General features: G+C 39.8%; 1 protein-coding gene across 9 annotated transcripts in view; it reads left to right on the top strand.

Moving 5' to 3' along the window:
- The first annotated feature begins 1,005 nt into the window (after window positions 1-1,005).
- Window positions 1,006-24,180, top strand: part of TEAD1 (TEA domain transcription factor 1) — a 159,427-nt gene continuing 136,252 nt past the window's right edge. For 4 of the 9 annotated variants that reach the window (XM_027462257.3, XM_027462258.3, XM_027462256.3 and 1 more), the window contains exons 1-2: window positions 1,013-1,341; window positions 1,942-2,079. The gene's annotated coding sequence lies outside the window, so the exon portion shown is untranslated. Of the gene's footprint in view, window positions 1,342-1,941; window positions 2,080-24,180 lie in introns of all 9 variants that reach the window. The other 5 variants (XM_027462254.3, XM_027462255.3, XM_072039446.1 and 2 more) reach the window with 4 other exon arrangements.

Genomic DNA, 24,180 nt, shown 5'->3' on the forward strand with positions numbered 1-24,180 from the left:
AAAACAAAACAAAACAATTGCAGCCTCTATGTGAACTGCAATGTCAGCTTTAAGCAACTTGTTTTCAAGAGTCAGTCATGGACTAGAATAGCAACTGTTATCAGCATGGCTACCCTACGAGATCGGTACTGGGAAAGCAAGAAGAAGGGCATGTTTCAAGTATTTTCAGAGAGAAACTTGGCATCTTTTTGTAATGTCACACACAAGCAATATACAGGGTACTTATTGTGAATTCTGCCAGCCCTATCCGAGTGTGTCGTGAGGTTACACATGATGTGTGATGTTATCAGACAACACCAACATAGGGTGCTTCTGAGGTTGTAATGCGATTTTCCTGACATCTCCAAAAGTGGGAGTCCTGCTGGTCAGACTTTCAAAGGTGGATAGAAATGTATGTTTCCACATCAAAATAGGCAATTTATTTGACAAACAGGCACCGCGGTGTCCAGTTATCCTTTTTGCTTATGCAAATACAAGTTTTCACAAGCACAACAGCTGTGCCTGCACTGTGATTATTTCCATAAGGTAAGAAATTGTTAGCTGAAGGAGATGTGCCCTGTAATAATGCTCAGGAGCATTTCTGGGGAACGGTTTGTCAGATGCAAGAAGGGTAAAGTAAGCTAACAGCACTTAGGCTCACAAGTTGAGCAGTGCAAAACTTGCAGCACGAAACCCGAAGCTGGAGCCAGTTTTGTGAGAAAGGTCAAGCCCTTTGGGCTCCTGGGCCACGCTGTGTCCGCATCGATTTGGGCTGCGATGCGGACAAAGCTCTCCTGCTCTCCCCCTGCTCGGGGCTCTGGTGGGCCCGGGGGTGCTGCAGGTGGCCGCCTGGCACAGGCCTCCCGTGCCGGGGCCCGCCAGGGGTTTGGCCGCGCGAGGCCGTAGCTGCGCGTCGGAGCCCCCCGGGCGGGCCTGCGCTCTCCGGACCGGCCGCTGCCGCGGGCCCCCCCCCGCCGCGGGCTCCCCTATGAGGTCAGCGCGGCGCGGAGGCCCCGCCCGCCGCCCCGCCCGCCCGCCCGCGGCCGCAGGGGGCGGCGGGCCGCGCTCCGCCCCGCGGCCGCCCCGCTCCCGCGTTCATTTCATTCCTCCCCTCATTCCGCGCATTCCTGGCATCGCTGGCGCCGCGCAGCCCGGCCGGGAGCCCGGCCCGCCCCGCCGCCGGCCGGGCAGCAACTCATCCTCCGAGGGCTCCGTCCGCCGGCCCGCGGCGAGCTCGCGGCGCGGTATAAATAGTTGGGCGGCCGATTAAAAATAGGCGCGGGGCCGCCGGTAGCCGAGGCGGCCCGGGGGCGGCGGGCGAAGTTTGCCGGCGGTGCGCGGAGCGGGGGCCGCGGCGCGGAGGTAAGAGGCGGCCGCGGGCGCGCACGGCGGCGCCTTGTGCGGCGGGGCGGGGGGCCGGGCGCCGGGGGCCGGGGGCCGGTCCCGGCAGGGGTCGGCCCGAGGGGCCGGCGCCCCCGCAGGTGCTAGGGCCGGCCGGCGAGGGGCCGCGGCGGGGGCAGAAGTTGCTCGGCGGAGTTGCTGCCGCTGCGGGGCCGCGGCCGGAGCCGCAACAGGCGGCCGCTGCCCGCTCCGCTGCCTCCGGCCGCCGCCGTTCGCACTTAGTTGCCTGAGTCACGGCGCCGCGGCCGGGCGCGCACACACCGGCGCGCACACACTCACACGCGCACTCCTCACGCCCGCCCGCACACACACACCCGCGCGCACACGCGCCGGGACTTGACGTTTTTCGCATTTTTGCCACGGGGAAGCGCGAAGTCGGGAGCAGCCCCGGGCTCGCCGGAGCCGCTCGCAGCCCCGCGGGGCCGTCCCCCGGCGGTGCCCGGCCTGCCCGTGCCCCGCGCCTGGCGCTGCCTCGGGCCCCGCTCGCCTCCCCCCCTCGGGTTTCCCGCTGAAAGATGACGGGAGGAATGTCCTTTTTCGCTGCTTCTTCTCCTTCTCCAGAGCTGCCGCCGCTGCTGCTGGTTAATTGCACGTTCAAGTGGAAAATTTTCGGGAGTCAGCAGAAACATTGTATCCAAAAAAGACAAAGTCGCAGTTACACCACCACCGAGGAGATTGTCCGTGGAAAACTTCCATTCGGTAGGAACTGTATTTTTTTTTTTCTTTTTCTTTTTCCGTAGCGTTTTACAGAGATCTAATCTACAGATGTTCACAGTGCTGATGCGGAGGGCCCGTGGCAGCCTTTGTTCGCAGAAGGAGCGGTTTCAAAGGAAGTACACTTCCAAGGGGGAGGGAAAAGTTAGACAGGGCAGCTTTTGTAGCAAAAATTAAACAAAACAGTCCCTTCCAAACAGCTGAGAAAAAACGATGAAAAGAGATAAAACGAGAGAGAGAGAAAACCTCTGTTCTCACCAAGTAGAAAAGTTTGTGTTTCTGCCTCAGTTCGGCATAATCCTAGTCACGATTTCTCTCCTCTCGAAATCTGTTTTAGGTTGAACGGTGTTACAGTATAAAAATATTTATGAAACAATGAAATGTCAGCCACCCGTGCTTCTCGGGAGAGTTGTTAACTTATTCGAAATGAGTGCCTGCCTTTGATATGGAGATATGAAAAGTGACCTCCATAAGTGCTGGAAAGTTAGGGAGCAGTTCTGCTCTGCATTTCCTTAACGTAAATGGCTCCCAATATTTTTTAACTGTTCGTTGTTGAACACTATCTGGGAAAGAAAGGCCAAGAAATGTCAGGTTGTACTGGCATTTTCTGACGTAAAATGTTATATATGTAAGAAACGTAAGCCGAATTGGCAGAGCCTCAGGGAAAAAAATAGTAGCTATGCAGCTGTATTCCTGTCTAACAGAAGCCTGTTTGCTTTCCCTCAATGCTGATAAAGTTTGGAAACACAGTATTGCTAGATAGCGGTTTTCCAGAGATATCTAAACTAGATAATGGCAAAGTTGGGAGCCATATGATTAAAATCCTGTTTTCTCTAGCCGAATGTTCAGTTATTATGCAGCACATCTAATATGGAAATCTCTGTGGGAACGCCTCTTATGGGAAAATTCATATAAATAACAAAGTGCTACCTGCAATTGAATATGAAAACAAAAGTGATTATAATTACATTAGGACTTAATTTAAAATTATGTAGGATTCTTCGTATGACCCTGGAGTGGGAATGTGTGTCTGTAATGTATGATGTATTCTGTCTCTATAAATAGTTGGGGAATACCATTACAGGGATATTAGATTGTAGATGGTAAGATGGTGCTATCAAAAATGACATAGACCTGTGTATTAAATTACTTCTCGGGGGGTAGAGGGGAGCTTGCATGTTTGTGTGTGAGTGTATCTATATATATATGTGCACATACTTTATTTGGGAATAGAAAGGCAGGGATAAATCCAGTGAATGCTCTTAATCATGAAACTGAAGGTTTTATAAGTGGGTCACATTTTAAACTTGTGACTTCTTACAATCAACTTTTAGAAATATTTTTGATTAAAAGCAAACTTCTTTGAGATGTATTTATTTTTTATATTGGTGCTAAAACATTTTTTTTCGCACTACACTGATTTTTTTTACTTGGGTCATAATGTGTTTTCTGTACCCATAGCATAAACCTACTGCAAAGAAAAGCAGGATTTTATCAGTTGACCCAGCAGAAAATTGGGATGTGAATGACTTATTTCTGTTTTTCTTTGTAGTAATCTAAAAATACCTTTGGAAAATACTTTATTGCTAAACATGTGTTAGGTGTATTTTGAGCATCAATTTTACATAGGCTGCTTTGGTGAAGTAAATATCATTAGCTTCTGCACCCAGGAGAGTGTAGCAATAGCTCTTGAGATTTGAATTACGGTTTTATATTCTGTACAGTTTCTTAGTGCTGAGCGAGGGATGTACGCGAGCAGTGAAGCAGAGGAAAAATTTTGATTTGACACGAGTCTTAGTAAAGACAGACTCTGCTTAAAGGAGTTTAATTAAACAGATAAAAAAGAACAACAGAAACTTAATTAGGAACTAGACCCGCTGTGAGTTTCCAGCTGAGAAATGATAGTGTATTGTTATGTGTGGAGACCTGTAAGCATGTGTGTAACATGTTTAGTGTAATTTGTAACTATCGTGTTGTTGTTGCTGGATGGTGTAGTGGTTTTGTATATTGCTGAAGTGGTTTTTAGGCTTTGTTTGTCCATGCCTGAAAAAGTTAAGCTCAGTGAAGTCACATGCAGAGGAATAAAGAATTCTTCCTTCTTTCTTTTTAAACTAACCTTGTAGATAATATTGTAAGCAAACTTTAAAGATACAGTACAGACGCTAGTGTGATAAAGACTGCTTGAACTACAGAGAAATTCTGGCACATTTTACTTTATAAAAAGTGAAAGGTAAAAACGTAGTTGTGTATCATGACATAGCTGTCAGTTTGCAATCCATATAGTATGATGGTTACACTGTTTGAAGAATTTTCATAGAAGCAATCTGACTTTATTGGAAAGTGCCTAATCTTCTTTCCAAAACTGAAGATCTTGTGTACAGTTCTGGATGTTTATCTGTGAGATTATCTTTTTATTTTATCTTCCCATATACTGATGGTTTAAAACCTCACCTTGTCTTTCTGAAGTGATTTCACTTAAGAAGAAAAGATTTGCTAGATCCAATCCTTACTCAGTTTAAAGTGACTGGGATGACTCATATGAATAAACATTGCTGGATCGAATACAAAGGTATTTACAGCATATGCTTTATATATATGTTTAGTACGACATTTCGTGTCCAAACAAGTACGTGGGTACTATTCTGCACCTTTGATTATAAAGAATATTATATTTGATATGCATGCTTTTTCAATTTTTTTTGTAAGGGGACTTCTTTTCTGCTTTGCTTATGATCTATCTAAAACTTGCAGGCAAATTTCTGTTAAAAGTTGATCACTCATTCCACTTTTGGGCTCTTATTCTGACTGCTGACTTTTTTCTAAATGCGTTGTAGGTTCAGGTTAATTCCATTGACTTCATAGAGTCTTTCTGTATGAAGTTGGCTGTAATGAGGGTGCAGATTGCTGCCTTCAGTACGATTTTGAAATCTTCATCCCTCATCAGAGTGACCTGCTTTAGCCATGAGAGAAATAGTAGCTACTTATTTCTGGGATTTGAGATTTAATTACCATTTTGTCACCGTGAATCACCTTGCCATTAGTGCTTGCCTCAGGTAGGAATGCTTTATATTCCTAAACTAGTCATTTACTAATAAAAAATAAAATAAAATTGGCTCTCAACAAAATCTTAAAACATACAAGAGGTAAATCATCACTCTGAAAGAAACTGCTGTTAGAGGTTTTGTGGCAGTTTATACAAGCACGGTATAATTTAAATTGTATCCTGTGATATATGAACGGATTAATGGCATTATTTATTATAGAGCCAACCGGCTCTAAGCTGCCACCCTGAAGACACATTTTTAGAAGAAAAATCTCTGCAATAAATTCCCAATTTATGACCATATCTTGCTCTCTGTTCTTGCACAAAACTCCTTTTGATTTTTGCAAGTGGAACAAGGATGGAATAGTATTTCCTGGAATAATTTTGTTTGGTTTTAAAGATCAGTCATTTCCAAAACGTAAGCTAGTGAAAAGTTGCAGACTTAAATCCTTTGAAGCACCGACTCCAAATCTGCTTAGATTTGTCGAATAAAATTCAACTAGGACTTTTCTAATTTAATAGCCCAAACATCTTTTTTTTTATTATTTTTATTTTGTGTGTGAAATCCTGATGCTGTCGTGAGTTTTGTCGTATTGCTGGTACAGTCAAAATCCCTCTCTCTGTTAATGCGGATTCAGCAACTTCTATGCTGAATCTGGTTAGTAAAGTTCCAAATGAATTATATTAATTTTAAAACACAGGGAATGAGAGAGTGGAGGGGAGAGAAAGGAGGTAACAAGCCAGTGTCAAAATCTGGTTCTGAACAACTAGTTTGAGGCATTTTGCACAGGAAGTCTATGAATGTCTCAGAAAGCAACCCGTTATGTGCTACATGCCCTTATTTGTTAGATGATTTTTTGTACAAGCATCAAGAACATGATGAAAATCTGCAGAGTGTGTAAAGGGTTTGTAGATGCTCGCCTGGTTGGTGCAGGGCTGCAGTCCCATTTCCCAGTCTCCAGCTTGTGTCTGGGTTCCTCAGAGGAAGCCCATTTTAATTTGGCGCCTGTCCAGTAGAAGGTATCACCTGCAACTTTTTGTTCTTTGTCTTCTAGTAATTGTTTACTCGAACAGCATGATTACTCCCTCTGCATCCTGTTGTACCTTTCCAAATGGCCTTCTTAGATTTCTAGCTTGTTTTAGTTCTACGCCGAACTTTCGAATCAGCCTGTGTGGCAGCAGAAGCATATGAACACAAAATGCAAGTTTATTTGCTAGCAGGTCAGAAGGTAGAATGTGAAATCACAGTGTGCTGGGAGGGGGAAAGGAAGGCAAGTTTAGGATTATGTGTAAAACTATTAAAATGCTATTGACTGGGAATCTAAAACAATGACGAGTGCTGTTGTTTTTACAGATACATAAACTGAAAAACTGCTGCTAATGATGGGAAATGTTAATTATGTGAGAACATATTGAACTTATATTCTCTGGCATGAACTTTTTTAAATGCATCGACTGTGCTGCCTTTTATGCGCACAGCTTTCTAATTATCATAATTCAGTACAGCTCTGGCTTTTGGAAGGAGTTCAAGTGCAATCTCAACTTAACATGAAAGGAGTTGTTTTTTTTTGTTTTTTTTTTTTTTTAACTGAGAATGTTCAAGAACAATTTGAAAAGATAATCTAAAAATGCTACATACTTAGCTGGGTATAAGTCAGAAAATAAATATGTTCCCATAACTGCCTATCAAAGCAGAACAGATTATTAGAACTATCTATTTTTTCTCATTATGTCTTTCACACTCCTACAGAACACAACTAAAAACACATTTGCAAAATTGAGTATCATAAAGATCTACTATATAGCCATTGACAGAAGTTTGTATTTTGTCAAATTTTGAGAAGATTAATTGAGTAGATTACTGGATTGTTATGAAAAGACTTTTCCACAAATACTATGTAAGTAACCAAGCTTTCATTTTTTCTAAAATAAAACAAGAAGAAAATTCTCATGATTCCTTTGGTATTGGTTAATTGTGTTTCTGTAACGTATTAAAGCTCTGCTGTAAATCTTCCTTATCTGTCAGTATTCACACCTTGTCTTCATGGAGCTTGAGGGGGATGTGAATACACATTCTTTCTAAAGCTTTTGAAAGTTGTTTTTATTTCTATTTTTAAATGAAGGGAAAATAACTTCCACTTGAATTATCCTTTCACGTTTTTTTGGTGTATTCTCAAATTGTTAGTTATTTTTTTCTTTCCTGTGTTACACAGCTTCTAGCTGAAAAAGAATCAGATTTTTTTTCATACTTGTTTTTTCTTTTACTACAGTACACGCTACATTTCTAAAATGCAAAGAAAGCCCCAGTGAAACAAAATGACTTCATTTGAGCTGGCACTTAAGAGCAGAATTCACTTCCATAGTACTGAAATAAAAGAAGCCAAGTGTTTTAAATAGCCACTCCCCTAGGCCAGAGCGTTTTAGAAAAGCTCATTGTCTAGATTTGAGCTGTAGTAGTATGCCTGCTTCTGTTAAATCTCCCAAACCAGACAGCTTGATTTCTAAAGTTGACATCTGGTTTACTCTTTGTTCACCTGTTTAAAAAAAATGCAAATAGATGAGTGTGCCATTGCCCTAGAGCTCTGCAAAAAAAAATAAATAATAATGCTGTTGACAGTTTGTCAAATAGTGCTTCCAGTCTAAGACTGCAGTAGCCTATTGTTATGCCAGCAACAGGCAACAGAAGTTGTGGCACCATATGGCTAGTATATGCTTCAGATAAGCTATCTGTTAATTTAGCTTATCAGTAGCGTTTTGATATACTTTGTGTTTGAATCACCAACCAGTATGGCCTTGGGTATTTTTGGTGCCAAATTATTCCTTTACATTATAGACATCACAGTTATTCCCTTGGTGGAATCTCTTTCCTTTCATTCACTACACGGTACTCTGAACAATAGTGCTTATTTCTGCAATTAGCTGGCATGTTTTTGTTTTGTTTTTTTTTTTACATGGTTGTCTTTCTGTTGGGAGATTTTAATTCAGGAATGACATTTTGGTTTTGAGGGGAGAAAATGTCAGAACAGGCTTTGGAAGAAAAGGTAAATTCATAAAGGTTTAATGGGTTAAAGCCTCTGTTATGTGTATCTCAATTAAAATATATAGTGTTTGGAGACAAACATTTATTAATGACAAAGGAAATCTTATGCATGGTGGTAGATTAAATATGAATATGCACTTCTCGTCCTAGAGCTGCTTTACAGTTTAAGATAAAAGGCAAAACTCTGTAAACAGTTTCATTTTCCACATCCAAAATTTTACTTTATTCTTTCAACAAATTAGCCTTTAAGAAGAATTGTATACCTGTATCTGTTGCCAGCTAATTTTTTTTTCTAATTATTCTGCAATCAACTGAAAGCCTTTTCTAAAAGTCAAAGACTGAATGGGCGTTCCTCTTTTTTTTTTTTTTTTTTTCTTTCCTCTTCTCCCCTCCCTTTGGCCATAATTATTTTGTTACAACAAAAATCTCAAAACATAAATACAGTCTTCTGTTCAATGCCACAGCGATGTCCTTAGGGTTGGGTCTGTCTGCGTTGCTCTCTGACCTTGCTGCACATTCTTCTTTGTCTGCCCTGCAGGCTCCATCTTGCTGTTCTTTACAGGGCACCACATATGTCTTTGGTTGCCTGGACTTTCCTCTTTCCTTGGGTATGCAGTTAGTTATACAAGTTAGTATGCTTTTGTACATCCCTAGATTAGGCTTGCCTTCTTTCAGGTTGTGGTAGCTTTGTTCTCCTCCTTTTGCTAGCCATCTTGCCAGCTCCTCTTCCTGCTGTTGCTCATGGACATGGTCTTGCTGTCACATCTCTTTGGCCATACCAGTCTCCAGGCTGCTTTCTCACCCTGGCTATTAGAAAGAAAAAGGCACTTGTGCTTGTATAATGACTTTCATGTCCAGGGTCTTTGGTGACCAATAAGAGGGCCAGACTGTCTCTCAAAGAAGTTTACAGTCATCTTCTGACTCTGTTTGCTGACACCACTTTTTAGTAATGAAAGGAGGTCAAAGAGAAGAAATTTTTTCTCCCATCCTTTTGGAAGCAAGTAATTTGACAATCCAGAAATGTGGCTGTTTGTTAATGCCATACTGAAGTCCATCCAGCTACAGGTGAATTGCACTGAAGCTGCCAGGAACTGGCACAGCACCCAGAGGCCAACCCGATGGGTGATGAAGCAAGAGGTTATGTCCCTGCCCGACCACCATGTTCACCTGCAGAAAACAAGAAAGCTTTTCTGCCTGTGGCTTGGCATCTCAGGTTGCTAACAGGTTTGTAGTTTCTCTGCAGGGACAGGATGTGCTAGCATTTGTCTACTCAGAGTTGGTTTGGGGATCACCTAAAATTTTAAATCTGTCTTAAATTCAGGTTTAGAGTTCAAGTCCACAGTGTGTCTTATACACAGGGACAGTTGGCTGATAATAGCTTTTTTTGTCTTTTGGCTTATTTCAGATTAGACCTGTGATTTTTCACTTCAGTGTGTTTGCGTGGTGGTGGTGAGGGAGAAAGCAAAGAGGCAGGGAAAGGAGAGGTACTGAAACTTAGTTTTCTGTGAGGCATTTGCACATCTTCCATGTAAGTTATTCCTAAATGTTTTAACCTTGAGAGGCAATTTTCAGCCCACTAGATTATCTAGTTATCACCTATACTTATTGAGTATGGAGATCTTTGGACTGATGGGCCATTAAAACATAACAAATCTACACCTGTTTGAAAGTAAAGTGCATCTTTCATATGTTTTATTTATATATATATATATATATATATATATATATATATATATATATATATATATAAAATGTTAAACTCCAGAGCCTGTGAAGTTTTTTGCTGATTTCCTAGCCTTTCATTGGTTCCTGTCATTGTTTTGTGACTGGAAATCCGTAGCTCCAAATAATGTGCATTTTGTTTTCTTTACATGTACTGTTATTTATGCATAGTACTTTCTTTGCTTCTTGGCATATTTGCTGTATGCTTACTGAGCACTTGTAGATAAGCAGTTGAAGGGGCATATTTATACAAACAAATTTAAAATAAGCAGCTTCCTATAGCAATTCAATTTAGATTTTAATGTTTGTAATATTTTTTGTTGGTGAAACAATGACCCATAAAAACCTTGATCTTCTAAAATCTCCAAAAACAATATAAAGAATACAAAGAAGTCCAAAGTGTAATAGAATTATCATAGTTTTTGGTTGCTTGGAAAATCAACTAATGTTCTGGCCTCTGAGATTTAGGAAACAAATTAAAGAACCCTTTTTTAGGTAGCAAGCTGCTTTTAATGGTCCTTCTGTATTAAGGAAAGTACAGTATTGTAGGTTATTTATTTCTGGGCAGGCAGTACAGGGTGAAGAGCCTGCAATTCAGCTAGCAATGCCTCTGTGCCCTGAGGTAAACTCTATTTCACAAAGGGAATTTTGATTATGGTCTGCTGCTCTGTAGCATAGTGGAGGCTTCAAGAGGCAAGTGGTAAATGCTACCAAAGAAAAGCTGGATTGGAGCCACTGACGTCATCTAAGTAAATCTGCTGTAGGACTATAGCCATAAAATGACTGCCAGCCACTGAGCGCACTTTGGCCTTTTCTTGTCAACTGTTTTAACTGCTTTTTTGCTTCTTTTTTTATTTTTTTTTTATTTTTTCCAAGCAACATGCATTTTGTTTTCTTTCTTTATTTCTTTCTTTTCTTTTTTTTTCTTTCTTTTTTTTTTTTACTAGTTGTGCACATGGTGAAATATAGAAGTGCTAATGTTTCACCCCCCCTCCCCCCAGCATGCAAACTGCACATATCATGTGAGTAGCTGCACATTGCAGTTCAAAAATTAAAAAGTAAACCAGTACTTTTCCATACGTTAGTTTAGCAGAATTAAGCTTCCATCTCAAGCCATGTTTTTAGGCACAAGAGCTTGGCAGTTGAAGTTACAGCATACTGATGAGATTTGTGTTGTGGGCAAAAAGTGTTTTGATGCACTGGAGGACATGCTTCCTTCTGGAAAAACTAGATGTGTAAAAATGGCTAGTTGTGAATTCGGGATGAGAAAATAACAATGGTGTTTGACTGCTTAAGATCCAGTGTGTTAGGCGTTGCTTTAAGCTTGACCCCTGCAGCTCCAGTCACCCTGAAACAAAACTTTCTTGCTTCAAACATCCAAATGTATTCTTAGCAGCTGATCTTCTGATGATACTTTTTTTTTTTTTTTTTTAAACATAGTTAAAGAAACCAGGTGCATTAACAATAGCAGCTGTAGGATTCCTTGATGAGTACATAGCAGTAGATACATATGTACCAAAAGATATAACTAAAAATGCAATTGATATTTCACTTGTCTCCCACTTAAAATTTAGATGTATCAGGATTGTAACAGGAGTGCTTATTGTTTTGTTGGTGGGTTGAATTAATTGTCAACATTCTCTTGAAATGAATTTCCAGGAATTTTAACTTTTTTTTTTTTTTAAGTGCATAGTAAAATGCATTTATATTAGCCAGTGTGTCTCATGACGATATTTGTTTGCTTGATTTATGTACTTTTAAGCTTTAAAATAAAAATTAAGCATCAACATTTTTGAAGTTTGAGTCTCATGATCAGAAACATATTAAAACCACTATCTTCTCCATGAATCATTAGATGAGTCAGTTCCTGAAACCACTACAAGCCTCACAGTTCTTGGCTACAACTGAAAGCAGGAAATCCAGGCTTCAATAACTTCCTTTCCCAGTACTGGCTATGGCAGTGTTAGTGGTTAGTATATGCTGCTTTTGTAAGCAATAGGAAGATGTATGTCTGAGGAACAAAGGCACTCAAGTCAATTTGCTGAAACTGTTTATAATTTGTGGTCTTGATTTGAATGTCAGGATATATTGGCATATACTACATTCTGCGCTGCAATACAGTTTCCAGCAGTGATATTCAGAATATGAAATAGAGGGAACACTCTGTCACACAATTTTTTGACAATACCCATCTAATCAGTTTACCAGAAAAAGTGACGTTATTTTAGTGATAGAATCCAACTCATGAATAGCACTGACAATGAAAACTGAACACATAGGAGTAAATTTTAAATGTTTATTTAGCAGCTACTTTGTTTTATGCTTGTGAAACAAACTATTTTTATTCTGTTTCAGCGCTCCAAAAGGCTTGAAAAAAAAACAACCCAAACTTGGAACTTGTAAAATAAAAACACATGATTTGTTTTTCAGTCTCCTTTTTTGTAGTGAAAACTGTTTGCCTCCTCATAATCAAGGACACATTGATTGTCTCTATGTCGGTGAAGCATTGTTGGCTGCAGAATGTGTCTCTTTAAATGTGGAGTGCCTGTGCTCTATGACATCTGCTCAAGAGGATGTACTATTTACCTTCTTGTGCTAACTAGGCCAGATTCAGGTTTGGTTGATCTTAATGCGTTACATCTGGAAAGTATTCAGTCCTTTATGTTTTTCTTAAACATTATGAAATATAGTTTGGTATCTTGTACTTACTATTTGGTAAATTTAACTCTCTAATTAACTAGCAGTACCTAAAAGTCAAACTTATCTTCTTTAACTATTCTTTACATTGTTCCTCCAAAAGATTGTCTGTTCACATACTGGGAACACAAGTATTGAGTACAATGAACTAGTTAGATGATGCATTAGAAAGCAAGTTTTGACAATGTTGCTTAAATTGTATAAGTAGTATATTGATTAAAAACAAATACAGAGCTCTTCATTTAAATGGGCACAGTGTTTTTTGCACATCAGGCAACACTTTTTATATTAGATAATGCGTGAAATTGATTTTATAAAGCAAGCTACCAGTTGGAGTTTTTCTTAGCTGGTGCAAGTTGGTAGATTGACCTCAGTGTAACTAATGGCCACTTACAGAGGGATGGAGCCAAATGTCTGATCCTGGAGATCCTGTGCTGATGGCCACTGTGGTGCTTCTTGAGTTGTGTGTTAGGCACTACTGAGGAGGATTGGGCTGGGGGAAAAAGGAGGAGACCCATAGCCATAAGAGACTTACCACCACCTTCCTTTGTCTATACAACTCCATGCTCATGGGGGAGATCTGGAGAGGGTCAATCCCTTGCTCTGACAATGACACTGAAGCCTTAGAGGGACTGTTTTCAGTTTGGGGTGAAGTTGCCCTCAAGGGAGAGGGAGAGACCTTTCCCTCCTTTGGCAAGTTTACGTCTGCTGTTCATAGGTACTTTTTCAATGGGCAATGCCAACTGCTCATTTTTCCCCTCAGTACTGGCACATATGACCCCAGTGGCTCGTAGTGTCCATCAGAGACACAAGTGTCCATCACAAGTCCAGGACAGGCCACAGGACTTGTTTTGACATAAGGGAGCTGGGTTGCCAGACCTTCTGTGCTGCAACAAGCATCAAAGCAAACTGCTTAGTTGATTAAGTGTGGTTAATCAGGATTTCTCTGAGAATATTTAATGGGATGTTATTGAGCCATCAATGTGCAAGTAACGTTTAAAAAAAAAAAAAAGTGTAAATAGGATAACTGGTCCAAAACTACAGTTCTCACAGCACCAACTCCTCTGGTACAGGAAGTTGGTGGAGATGAAAGTTTTTGATATTAAACCACTCCAAGTACCTGGTGGTCTGTTTAGGGAAACAAGCCTTTATCAGGCGAGGGAACTCAGTACAGAGTCATGTCCCAGGCAAGTGGAGATCTGTGACATCAAGCTTGCTCACTGCAGAGCATTATGTGAGTAGAGTGGCTTGGGCTTAGCGCAGGGTAGCTATATCAACAGCTAGACTGTTTTGGAGGCAAGCTGACTTGGCTCTCCCTTTGGTTGCACTCAAAGAAAAAGGAGTGGCCTTTGAAAGGAGGGCTCAATGCTTGCCTTCAGGAAGGAAGCTCCCAGGGAGGCATGCATCTTTTCTTCCTTCCTCCTAGCTAGTGTAAGTGGTGCTTTATTTACAGATGCTGTGGTAGAGCAGCAGCCGTTTACGTACACAGAAGTCTCACTTAGGTGTGTCTTCTCTGCTGTGGGGAGCCAGATGCTGATGCTTTACGGATTGCAGTGCTCAGCGTCACACCACCTATGGTAGATTTAACTTATTGCATTGCAATTAACTTCCTGTAATAACAATAATTACAATAATTAACTTACTGAAATAACAAATACGTTCTTCATGCCGCTTCTGCATGTTGCTTTTGGAAGCAGTGTAGCTTGTAGCAGCGTATTGTAGTTTGTAGCAGAGTAGCAGTGAATTTTCACAGGATCAAAGCATGTATAAAAAGCATTGCTTGTATTTGTGATTGTGCAAAGTACAATTTTCTATTAATGTTAACTGATTGTTTAAGAACAAAAAAAAGTCAAGTGGAATAAGCATCTAAAAGTTCAGAAGGCTAGAGTCATGCTTGCTTTCATTTATTTCACTTGTAAAGAGATGTAAATGTTTTAATATTTTTTTTCCTAGTTGAGCAGTCCTGAACATGGGTACTGTGATGCATAAGATATAGAGATACATTTTTATGAAGTTCATATACTCAAAACGTGTATGAACTGAATATCTTTCTGTTACTATTGATCAGAGAGATGTCCTGTTGTTCTAACGTGGACTTTGCTTTGGAATTAGAGGCCTGGAGGCAAGCAGAATTGCTTGCTGTCCGTAGACCAAGTCATCTAGTGATGAAACCTAGTGATTGATTCATTAATTAAAATCAATTTAAATGGATTTCTAAGCCTTATGTAACTGATTATCTTATTAACAGCATGAGAAAGGCACCGAGATCTGCAAGGAATGTGTTGCTTTAGAAAAAATATAGCACCATTTTCATGGGATAATTTTATGAATTGTTCTTGCTGTAAGTTATCTATGCAAATGAAAGAGCCTTGCTTAAATCCTGCATTAAACAGACTCTTCCTGTTGAACATGATTTTCTTTTTCTTTCATTTTTTTTTGTGAGCCTCCTCCAAAAGACTTGACTTTAATATTAATGTGTGTGTGCATGCATGTGCACGTGCTTGTGTACATATTCATGGTTAGAGAGTTACCATAGACAGGGTTAAACATTGCTGGGCTTCTGATATATTCTGATCTTTGAGATTTTTGTTTTTTCTTTAACATCTCCCTCACCATATTAAAAAAAAAAATCCACAACAAGAAAAATCATTTTCTAAGTTATTGAAAACAAAATGACAGGAAGAATGTCTAATACTGTTTAATCCATGCTCTGCGTGCTCAGCAGTACTGTTGGAGGAGACGCTTTGGACAGCTGGAGGGGCCGTGTGGGCAGAGGGGCGCTCTGGCAGAAGTGAAAGTGCTGAATAGATGGCAATAAAAACCTTCCTGGCTGTGAGATGGGAGGCTTGTTTGTCCTCTTTGCATTTGCTTTGTAGCTTTGTTTTACATCAAGATACATAGCTGCCTGGAATGGCTTGCTATACATATATTTATATTCTGTGACTAGGCCTCAAAGAATACCCAAGCCAAGGTCTCAGCAAAATCCGTGGAAATTTTGAATCTGTTTTCAAATAGCAGGGCTGTTACCTCCAAATCATAACCTTACCCACAACTTTTCAGTAATGTCAGTAATGTGTGTATTCTCCAATCTGATTTGTAACCCAGGCTTCTGCAGCAAAAGAGATTTTAAACTGGGCATGCTTTTAATGTAGGATCACTTTATGTATTTCTTTCCTAGTTCATGCTCTTGGTAAATTTGTGATTAGGGAACAAACTGAAATCAGTTGCAAGACACCTTTTTTCATTGAAACTGGTTTCACTTCAGATTTCTTCTGCTGTATTGCAGAAATGGAAGAAACTACTTTTTTTTTTTTTAATTAAAAAAAAAGGCAATAATAAATTGATACTAACTGATTTTTTTAGTTAACTTCATTAAACAACAACACAAACAAGAAAACTTGCTATTGCATAGCTATCAATTGCCTCAGACATCATTCATTCAATGTGTTGGCAATTTTTGAAAGCAAAGCAGTGTTGATGACTTTAATTTATTAGATAATCTATCACTGACAGTAAAGGTTACAAGTCTTTAACCAAAGAAGGTTTGAAACAGGACTGACACAATAAATCCAATTTAATTTACCTTTGGCAAAATTAAATATATTGCCTGAAATGTGGAGTTTGGCATGATAGAAAGCTTTCATTGCTTATGGAAAATTGAGTAAGGTGTTTGGAAAATGTGATTTTAAAATCCATATAAAATGTTACTCATTTGACTTGCTAGGGCACTTGGTGGTGGCCTCCAGTTTACTCTATAGTTATCTTTAGACATTCACTGGTTTTTGACTTTAGAGAATGGATGATTGACCTCTCAGTTCCTGTGTGCATGTTGCCAACCTGCTGCCTAATAATGGCTCCAGAAAGAAATTTGGAAGAGAACTGAGAAATCCGTAAGGACAGTAGAAACTACCAGAACTAGAACCCTTCGGTGCACACATACACCTCCTAAATACCTGTGCCACCTGCTGCACTAGCCCCTTTCCTGCTCTGGGGTCTGCAGGTGGTGCAAATAGATGCGTTAGTACAGAGGTTTGTGGCTGTGGGGTTGCTGGGTCACTGGAGTCTGGGAACTTGGAAGCTAGCACTGAAATCCTGGGTGTGACAAGTTATTTCATTCTGGTTGCAGCCCTTGAATCTGGGGAGAGAGTCTTTGTGCCGTGACTAACATTATCATGCCAATTTGAAATTAGAATAGTCATACAATAAGTATTTATTTTGTGCACCTTTTGACTTGGAAAGCAGCGGGGAGACTCTTGAATGTAGGAGAAACATGCTGAGTGTTGAAAAGGGGTGAAGAGCATAAGGCTGGACTTAACTCATCTCAAAGTAGCAGACTTGTAGAGAGGTAACTCTAAGGCAGAAGGCCTAGGTTGTGACTGCTAGCCCTCTCTTCTGATACTAAATAGTAAATGGAAGTGCCTAGTTTTTTTCTGCAGCTGCTTCATCTTACACATCCAATTCCTCAGTTGTACAATCACAATTTCAATTAATTGACTTTTTTTTAGTTGAATTTCTACCATAGGGTTCTGGCTAAAAGGGAAAGGATGTTGTTGGTGAATAGCTTTTAAATAGCATACTGCATAACCCTGCCATTATGTCTTCAGGGAATATTTTCCATTCCACATTTGTCTAAAATGTGAATCTTAGTAACATTTGTCTTGTATTAAAGCTGCAAAGTTTTTTTTGTGCATGTTGCAAACCCTATGAAATGTTTTTTATTCTTGCAAATTATAAATAATTCAGTTGGCTAAACTATCCCTTTTGTAAGCACGTGTTCTTTTTTTAATAGTACAACGTGATTATGGAGCAGAGTTTTATATGAAATGCCATTGAGTTGTAGTAATAAAATTTCCAAGGTGTTCTGTGAAGGTCAATGGTATGCAGTTAATTGCTGAACTGATGATGGGTGCTGTGTAGGAAGTGTTGCTGCTCTAGACACTAAATATAATGATTAAGCTCAGGGGGTTAGTATTAAAAGAATAGAAGACACGTGACTCTGTCGTTAACACCAAATTTGTGTTGATATTTGGTTTAACAATACTATAGTAGATGTAGGTTCATGCTTGCTGTTTATTATTTGCATGTTCAAGGGAAGTGTCTGCTATGAAGCTTGGAGGAAGGGGTCCAAATGAGGAGGGCTGGATACTGAATTTGTCTCTAGATTTTTAGTGCTTGTTAAGCTGGTCTCACCAAAGAAAGTTTCTAGTTCTCTGAATATACAGAGGAGAGAGCTGTGTGCCTGTGAAGGCTTCCAGGGGGGAGATCTTGGCCATCCACACTCTGCCTGATAAGTGGGTAGCATCTCCTTTGTCTGAATAGGAGAAAGTAGGAGTTTCCTTGGGTGGGGGAAAAGCTGTCATTAGGTATGAAAATTGAGGCATGGATCAGACTAAGTTGCTCTGCTGAATGCGTAGGCATCTCTGCCTCTAGTATTCTGTAGCTACCCTTTCATGGCCTGACAGAAGTATTATTTATTACCTGTCAAAGAAGAGGGCAAAGCTTCTCTGGATAAGGAAGAATGTATATTTAAAAGGTATCTGATCTGATCTAACAATACCTTTTTTTTTTTTTTTTTTTTTTTTTTTTTTTTTTTTTGCTTGGTGAGGTATTTCCTGCTCTATATAGAATATTTAGAAAAATTGGAAGAAAGAGCCAAAATATTGTTTCTTTTTCCCCTTCTTACAATGTGGTCTTCTGCATGCAGCCTGTTAGATCCTATTGTTGCTTAATTCTGCTGCAGTGCAACATAACTGACCTAAACAACTGGAGAGAGTTTAAAATAAGCTGTGTGGTAGACTCAGGTATGTGAAACTCTCATAGCACAGTTCTTATGGTGTGATTCAAACAAGGCATAACTGCAAGGAGCACAGACTAAATATTCTTCTGGAATAGGACAGATTGAACACAGAATGTCACAGCTGTAAACACTGGGTGGAAATCTTGGCACTGAAGAAGTCAAAGTTATAAATGAATGGAATCTCTTCTACGTCCATGTATACCTTTATTCACAAAGAGTCTTTTAGAGCAGCCTCCACTTACTGGTAACCTGGTTAAAATAATGAAGGAAGATTCAGATTAATGTTTGTAAGTTCACTGTGTCCAATTTTAATCAAGTAGATTTACTTGAACTCATCATCTTTGGAATTTTGTCTAAAAATGTCTATAATTTTTCTTGTTTCTCCCTTGATTTCAAATGAGCACATTTTATGAGAGGATGAATTGGTGTCAATATAAAAAACCTAGTTTGCTTTCGCTTAGTCCGTTCTTGTAAGAACCGTGATTTGGAAAAAGAAGAACAGTTCCCCATGGAATGCTATTACTGTTGAAGGCCCTGAAATGTGTTGTGATTCTCTGCGGGTATATGGTGTGGGAAATCATGAATTAACATTTCAACATAAGATGTGGAATTGTTCATAAATGCTTCTGTGGAATAAAGACTGTTAAAGATGGTTTACTCTTCCCCTTGTGGACTGAAGTTCATAAAATTACTGTAAATTCCAAATAAAAACATTAAAAATATTTTGCAGTATGTATGTATATGCTAATTCTTACCAACCCATATTTTAAATCATTGGATTAGAGCTCTTCTAATTTGGTGTTTTTAACATGCCTGTTTTTTTGTTTTGTTTTACTGCTTCTTGGAAGAAAGGTAATCATGTGATTAAGGTACAAATCAAGGGGCAGAGGTTGTCATTTGGTTTATAGGGCAGAGTTGAGAGGAGAAACTGGGAGATTCATTCCTTTCTTAGATTTAGTAAATGTTGGAGCAGTTGGGGAAAAATCAGAGAAAAATCCATCCCATTGCACTGTATGTGTAAGTTAATGTTTGTGAAGTCCTCTTTATATACCTATGTGGAAAGGACTGTCAGTATAAATGATTGTCTCTGAGACAGAGATTTCCCTACTTTGGTTTACACAATTTTCTGTAATTGGCTTAGAGTGGTGAGATTGAGTGTAATTAAGTCTCATAATTAATTAATATGAGAAAGCCTACGCAAACACAAAGTATTTCATATTTCAGGATTTGTTCCCTTCTGTAAAATTGGAGTAATAATACCTTGTTACTTAATGCTGTGAGCAATAATTGGGTAATAGTTATGAAGTGCTTTTATTATGAAAATGTATGTAAAGAACCATTTTTAATCAGTGAAACTGATGCATAGGTCTCAGTCCTTGCAGAAAAGCTGCTTGTCCTTTGAAGCAACATGCTGAAACTGGTGTATCCCAGGACCAGAAGAAATACCAAGTCAGTATTCAAGGTTCACAGAATGATCACAGCTTTGTGAAATATTCTTCTGTGGACTTGTCTTTTTCCTTTTTCTAATTTAAATAACAGTTAAGAAATCCTTACTTAGATGTGTGATAACAGTGATTTAGATGGTTTCCCAGTAAATTAACAGTCACCAAACAAGCAAAACAAACATGTACATAATTTAGGACAAAGAATCTCTGAGCATGTTTTATGATGAACTTTTAATAGACTTTCATTGTGTGCAGTACTTCCCCATCCATGAGAATAAAGCACTTTAACAGAGCCCCCTGGATCCCTTTTTGCGAACGACCTGCCTGCAGCAATTCTAGCCCCTTGTGCATTTATAAAATTAAGTACCTGAGCATTTGCTCCATTGATTAGATGGTGAATGTAAACCGAGGGTTCCATATGAATGTCTTCCAGCAGCCTGTGTAGAGGAAGAATCTCCTGTGCTGCCTAGCCTGCAGTTTGGCAGACGTGTCTGCAGGTGTACGAAGTGGGGAAGTTCAATCAGTCTCTGCTGGCTGGTGCATTTCTGGGAATGTTTGGACCAGGGACAGGCTATCAAAAAGCTCCTTCTGATTGCTCCCTGGAAAGGTACAGAAAATCGGGGAAGTTGGCCAGAATGGCCCACACCATATTTTATCAGCTTGTTGGCTTTACTGTACCAGCTTTGCAGAACTGAAGTGAAGGGAACAAGCCCAGAGGAGGAAGGAGAAACCTTAAGTAATTAGTCTTCCAACTCCGCAGCAAACTGTGTTTGTGCCTGACAGGAGGCCAGGCTGTCAATACTATGCATGAGGATCTGGTGAATCAAGCTTGCTTGCAAGAAGTTTTACAGCCTTGCCTGAGTGGCTCTTGGAGATGTTCCCTGGTGGATCAGTCATAAGACTTGTCAGACAGTGGTGAAGTGCTTCACCTTGTAAGTCCCAGCACACTTGGAGTATCCTGAGTCAAGTGAGGTGGTGACACATCTAGCTAAGCTAACCTCAGAAAGAAACCTTCAGAGCTGACGCAACATGGGGAATAGAGGAGGGGTATTTCAGAATATACCTCCTGTAGATGTAGCATTGCCAATATTTAACTGGTATAAATGTAAGTTTTGGGAATGCATAATCTTGTATGATAACGTTTGGCAGAGAAGTGCAGTATTCTCTTTTATTGTTAGCTACATCCTCTTCCTGTGAGAGCTTATGAGAATGTTTTCATACTTAATGAACGTGTTTCCTCTCCTCACTATAGTTTATCTGCCAATCTGACCCTCCCAAGGAAAGTAAGCTGGCTCTTTCACTCTGATTGTCAAATGGACAAGGGGCGTGTCATCAGGAAAAGAACAGGCAAATTTAAGGGCTAAACCCTTTCTGTAGAACCAGGTTTGGTTCTGTATTGTGCAGAAGGTGAGAGTCAGAGGCCTGCACCACTGCAGCAGATGTCAGATACATACAGTGCATTTCTTAATTCTTAAGAGAGCTTCAGGGTGAACTGTGGTTTATAATGAAGCAGTGGCAGCTGCTGTGGAGTAAAATCTGCAGTTGAATTGTCATAGTATATGAGACTTGTGCTGTGCCACTCATAAAACTGCCCTGAAGGAAGTCATATTTATTTCAAAAGTGGGAGGCTTGGCATGATGCCCTGTTAGCTTTCCTGTAGCAAACCTGAAGTGAAACTAGCTTACTGTCTCAATAAATTTGAGCTTACCTACCCTCCTTTTGAGAAGGGCAGAAGGAAAGAAGGGGTGTGGAAAGATTAGTGTTTTTTTTTGTTTTGTTTTGTTTTTTAGATTTCCCTGGTACATTTCCACTATCCCACATGATTTATTTTTTTTAAATCACAGTGAAGTTTGAAATGTGTTTAATAATTAAATTAAGTTTGTTCCTCTTCAGTTTTGGCTTTGTTGAGTTTAGCGCAGGAGTCAAATTACTACTGGAGACATAAGAAAAACAAATGCTTGGCACTTTTCCCTCCAAGGCTGAATGTGAGTCAGTATCTAAGAAGGCTTCTCAATAGAAAATGAGAAAATAATCTTAATAAAAAATTAAAATCATTCAGATGAGTTGCTTGTAAATTGCACACATAAATATAGTTGTTGCCACAATGAGAAACTTTTCCTAACACTTTTGGCAGATGTTAACTTGAAAATAAAGACTAGGAGATGATTACTATTATTATTATTATTACTACTACTACTACTGTCATTTCTGTTTGTGCCACATTAGCATTAAGAGGCACAAATGAGTATCCAAAATCCACTGTTCCAGACTCTTCTCTGATATAAAGACATATTCCTAGCTCAGGAAAACTTACTTTTTAAATAGACAAGACAGACAGAAGATAGAGTCTTAAGCAAGGGAGGTGTAAGAGCATTGCTCAAGCACTCTAGGGACTTGTGGAAGACCAGAGTTCAAACTTGATCTGCTCGATTTGAGTGCAGCCTTCTCATAAAAAGCTGCAACCTTCACGTGGGTCTTTTAAACTTGTCAAGGTTTCATGTTTCTGCAATATCAAGAGAAGGTGTTGATGCTTTTTAAGAAATGTTACACTGGACTCCAGTTAAATAGATCTTCAGGAAGAGGTCATGGGACATCAGGATGCTTCATTTTTTTTTCTTGTTTCCCATCCTTCACGTGTTCCCCACCCCCCCTTTATTTTAAACAACCTTCATTGGTTTAATTTTTTTCCTCTTCTGAGAGACTGCATCTCTCTCACAACTTGTCAGACATCGTGGAATGTGTAGGTGCAGCATCCAGAACCAAAAGAGGAAATGTGCTGATTTTGGCAGTTGACCAAAATGACCTCACTACTTTGCTATTGGAAGTTTGTGTGCTTTTCTGGCAGGCAGCACAGTTGAAAGTATGATTGCCTAGTACATAGTATGTCTTCATTGAAGAAAATGCTTGCCAGATAATCAAGTGCTTTATTCAAATCCCTTCTAGTAGCAGAGCATACCTGATAGACACAGGGAGATGGACAGCCTGGTCAGAAGTGAAGAAGAATAGGACAATCACATGTAGAGGTCAGAGGAAACGAGACAAACCTTCTTCACTTTGGGGATGAGGTCTGGTGCCTTTTGGGCTCCACAGGTGCATGTGAGAGAGCAGCAGCAGCAGGGACACCTGTGACCTTGCCCCTGGGCTCATGCACCATCCCTGCACTCACCAGGTTTGGGAAATGTTCCACGCCTCCCTGTGGTGCATGGTCTGGCATTCAGCACCTGGAAGCTTCATGAGGAGTTGTCTTTGTTCAGAGTACTACTGCCTCCCCTCACCAAAAAAGGCCTGAGATAATTGAAACTTCTGCTGAGTGATGCAGGTGTATCAATAAATGAAATTACTGTAGGGATGTGCTTTAGCTTGTCTGGAGGCTCTGGTGGGAATGAAACCTGCCAGTGCAAAAGTACACAGCAGTCTATGAGACTGCTTTAAGGCTGGCATACAAGAAAAATGGAACTGTTTTGAAATGATCTTGAAGAGTTAGGTGATAAGTCTTCTCGTAAGTTTAATACATATGAGATTATATATATCCTGAAAGTGGTTAATTATTAAAGGAAAAGAAAGCAATAAAAATCTGCATGGAAAAATAGCTATCCAGATTTGAACATGTGATCATGTGATTATATCAGAAGTACAGATATACGTGTATATTATAGTCTCTTAGAAATATGTAATCTTCCCAGAATAACCTGACTGCAAATCACAGACATCTTTTACTACTTTCCACCCCTCTTGAAAATTTTTTGGGTGTGTCTTGTGCATCAGAAGGGGGTGAAATTATTCTTTGGCCTTGGAGGACATTAGGGCCACTGAAACAGTTTGGCAAAGAACTTGAGCAACAGTAAATGGCCTATTTCCGTTCCCCAGGTTAATTGTGTAAGAGCTTTCTTTTGCCCAGCATGATGGATTATCTTTTTTTTAATTTATTTTGTGAGGTTGCAACTTTTGGCAACCCACTAACTGTTTTGATTACTTTTGGAGACTGAAAATAAAGTGACAAAAGCAAATCTGCAGCAAACCTGCAGATATATTGATGGACCACTATCTTGCAAGGAGCTCTTTATGGGTAGGCTCCCAGAATCTGCTTGAAATACTTGAGAAATCCTGCATCACATTGAACACATAGCCTATAACTAAATTATGTCAGGTCCTTTCTTATAAAGATAGAGCAAAAAGATGTCATTGCTTTTGGGACAAGTGCATTATTGTCATATTCTAATTTAGGTGCCAAGCTTTGAATTCCAAGAACAAGTTTTTAAAAGTTGGATAGGTTAGATGTTAGCCACTTACTTGTACTATTTTAGGTGTAACCGTAAATAGATAGAAACCTCAACTACGGACA

This window comes from Anas platyrhynchos, chromosome 5 (assembly GCF_047663525.1).
Source record: "Anas platyrhynchos isolate ZD024472 breed Pekin duck chromosome 5, IASCAAS_PekinDuck_T2T, whole genome shotgun sequence".
Lineage (NCBI taxonomy): Eukaryota > Metazoa > Chordata > Aves > Anseriformes > Anatidae > Anas > Anas platyrhynchos.